Below are 4140 nucleotides of genomic sequence, written 5' to 3' on the forward strand. Positions count from 1 at the left end.
TCAGGCTCTTCATGTTTTTAAACACCACTTCATGCTCCTCCTATTTTTCAGACCGTTTCATGGTCCTCATGTATTTCACACCTTTTGAAGCTCTTCATTTTTCACACCTTTCCAGGCTCTTCATGTTTTTGACACGGTTTCATGCTCCTCCTATTTTTCAGACCGTTTCATGCTCCTCACATTTTTGACACCTTTTGAAGCTCTTCATATTTTTCACACGTTTTCAGGCTCTTCATGATTTTCAACAACACTTCATGCTCCACCATTTTTCAGACCGCTTCATGCTCATCTCATTTTTGACACTTTTTGAAAGTGTTCATATTTTTCACACCTTTTGAAGCTCTTCATATTTTTCACAGCTTTTCAGGCTCTTCATGATTTTGAACACGGCTTCATGCTCCTCCTCCTTTTCAGACCGTTTCATGCTCCTCATGTATTTAACACCTTTTGAAGCTCTTCATATTTTTCTCACCTTTTCAGGCTTTCATGTTTTTGAACACCTTTTCATGCTCCTCCTATTTTTCAGACCGTTTCATGCTCCACATGTATTTCACAGCTTTTCAAGCTCTTTATATTTTTCACACCTTTTCAGGCTCTTCATGTTTTTGAACACCGTTTCATGCTGCTCCTATTTTTCAGACCGTTTCATGCTCATCTCATTTTTGACACCATTTTAAGCTCTTCATATTTTTCACACCTTTTGAACCTCTTCACATTTTTCACACGTTTTCACGCTCTTCATGTTTTTCAACACAGCTTCTTTTTTTTTTTTATTATTTTTTTTTTATTATTATTTTTTTTCCCAGTGGGTTTTGTCATACATTGATATGAATCAGCCATGGATTTACATGTATTCCCAATCCCGATCCCCCCTCCCACCTCCCTCTCCACCCGATTCCTCTGGGTCTTCCCAGTGCACCAGGCCCGAGCACTTGTCTCGTGCATCCCACCTGGGCTGGTGATCTGTTTCACCATAGATAGTATACATGCTGTTCTTTTGAAATATCCCACCCTCACATTCTCCCACAAAGTTCAAAAGTCTGTTCTGTGTTTCTGTGTCTCTTTTTCTGTTCTGCATATAGGGTTATCGTTATCACCTTTCTAAATTCCATATACATGTGTCATTATGCTGTAATGTTCTTTATCTTTCTGGCTTACTTCACTCTGTATAATGGGCTCCAGCTTCATCCATCTCATTAGGACTGGTTCAAATGAATTCTTTTTAATGGCTGAGTAATATTCCATGGTGTATATGTACCACAGCTTCCTTATCCATTCATCTGCTGATGGGCATCTAGGTTGCTTCCATGTCCTGGCTATTATAAACAGTGCTGCGATGAACATTGGGGTGCACGTGTCTCTTTCAGATCTGGTTTCCTCAGTGTGTATGCCCAGAAGTGGGATTGCTGGGTCATATGGCAGTTCTATTTCCAGTTTTTTAAGAAATCTCCACACTGTTTTCCATAGCGGCTGTACTAGTTTGCATTCCCACCAACAGTGTAAGAGGGTTCCCTTTTCTCCACACCCTCTCCAGCATTTATTGCTTGTAGACTTTTGGATAGCAGCCATCCTGACTGGCGTGTAATGGTACCTCATTGTGGTTTTGATTTGCATTTCTCTAATAATGAGTGATGTTGAGCCTCTTTTCATGTGTTTGTTAGCCATCTGTATGTCTTCTTTGGAGAAATGTCTGTTTAGTTCTTTGGCCCATTTTTTGATTGGGTCATTTATTTTTCTGGAATTGAGCTGCAGGAGTTGCTTGTATATTTTTGAGATTAATCCTTTGTCTGTTTCTTCATTTGCTATTATTTTCTCCCAATCTGAGGGCTGTCTTTTCACCTTACTTATAGTTTCCTTTGTAGTGCAAAAGCTTTTAAGTTTCATTAGGTCCCATTTGTTTAGTTTTGCTTTTATTTCCAATATTCTGGGAGGTGGGTCATAGAGGATCTTGCTTTGATTTATGTCGGAGAGTGTTTTGCCTATGTTCTCCTCTAGGAGTTTTATAGTTTCTGGTCTTACATTTAGATCTTTAATCCATTTAGAGTTTATTTTTGTGTATGGTGTTAGAAAGTGTTCTAGTTTCATTCTTTTACAAGTGGTTGACCAGTTTTCCCAGCACCACTTGTTAAAGAGGTTGTCTTTTTTCCATTGTATATCCTTGCCTCCTTTGTCAAAAATAAGGTGTCCATAGGTTCGTGGATTTATCTCTGGGCTTTCTATTCTGTTCCATTGATCTATATTTCTGTCTTTGTGCCAGTACCATACTGTCTTGATGACTGCGGCTTTGTAGTAGAGTCTGAAGTCAGGCAGGTTGATTCCTCCAGTTCCATTCTTCTTTCTCAAGATTACTTTGGCTATTCGAAGTTTTTTGTATTTCCATACAAATTGTGAAATTCTTTGGTCTAGTTCTGTGAAAAATACCGTTGGTAGCTTGATAGGGATTGCATTGAATCTATAGACTGCTTTGGGTAGAATAGCCATTTTGACAATATTAATTCTTCCAATCCATGAACACGGTATGTTTCTCCATCTGTTTGTCAACACCGCTTCTTGATCCACCTATTTTTCAGAACGTTTCATGCTCCTCATATTTTTGACACGTTTTGAAGCTCTTCATATTTTACACACATTTTCAGGCTCTTCATGTTTTTGAACACCGCTTCATGCTCCTCCTATTTTTCAGACCATTTCATGCTCATCTCATTCTTGACACTTTTTGCAGCTCTTCATATTTTTCACACGTTTTCAGGCTCTTCATATTTTTCAACACCGCTTCATGATCCTCCTATTTTTCAGACCGTTTCATGCTCCTCATGTATTTCACATCTTTTGAAGCTCTTCATATTTTTTAGACCTTTTCAGACTCTTCATATTTTTGAACACGGTTTCATGCTCGTCATATTTTTCAGAACGTTTCATGCTCCTCAAGTATTTCACAGCTTGAGGCTCTTCATATTTTTCACAGCTTTTCAGGCTCTTCATGTTTTTGAACACTGCTTCTTGATCCTCCTATTTTTCAGACCGTTTCATGCTCCTCATATATTTCTCACCATTTGAAGTTCTTCATATATTTCACACCTTTTGAAGCTCTTCATATATTTCACACCATTTCAGGCACTTCATGTTTTTCAACACCACTTCATGCTCCTCCTATTTTTCAGTCCGTTTCATGCTCCTCATATATTTCTCACCATTTGAAGCTCTTCATATATTTCACACTTTTTGAAGCTCTTCATATATTTCACACCATTTCAGGCACTTCATGTTTTTCAACACCACTTCATGCTCCTCCTATTTTTCAGACCGTTTCACGCTCATCTCATTTTTGACACCTCTGGAAGCTCTTCATATTTTTCACACCTTTTGAAGCTCTTCATATTTTTCACAACTTTTCAGGCTCTTCATATTTTTCAACACCGCTTCATGATCGTCCTGTTTTTCAGACCGTTTCATGCTCCTCATATTATTGACAGCTTTTGAAGCTCTTCATATTTTTCACACTTTTTCAGGCTCTTCATGTTTATGAACACCGTTTCATGCTCCTCCTATTTTTCAGACCGTTTCATGCTGCTCATATTGTTGACACCTTTTGAAGCTCTTCATATTTTTCACACCTTTTCAGGCTCTTCATGGTTTTGAACACCGTTTCATGCTCCTCCTATTTTTCAGACCGTTTCATGCTCCTCATTTTTTTGACACCTTTTGAATCTCTTCATATATTTCACACCTTTTCAGGCTCTTCATGTTTTTGAACACAGCTTCAAGCTCTTCCTATATTTCAGACCGTTTCATGCTCCTCATATTTTTGACAACTTTTGAAGCTCTTCATATTTTTCACACATTTTCAGGCTCTTCATTTTTTTCAACATGGCTTCATGATCCTCCTATATTTCAGATCGTTTCATGCTCCTCATATTTTTGACACATTTTGAAGCTCTTCATATTTTTCACACCTTTTCAGGCTCTTCATGTCTTTCAACACCACTTCATGCCTCTCCTATTTTTCAGACCGTTTCATGTTCCTCCTATTTTTCAGATCATTTCATGCTCCTGATATTTTTGACACCTTTTGAAGCACTTCATATTTTTCTCACATTTTAGGGCTCTTCATGTTTTCAACACCGTGTCATGCTCCTCCTA

The sequence above is a fragment of the Dama dama genome, unplaced genomic scaffold (genome assembly GCF_033118175.1).
Source record: "Dama dama isolate Ldn47 unplaced genomic scaffold, ASM3311817v1 ptg000109l, whole genome shotgun sequence".
NCBI lineage: Eukaryota > Metazoa > Chordata > Mammalia > Artiodactyla > Cervidae > Dama > Dama dama.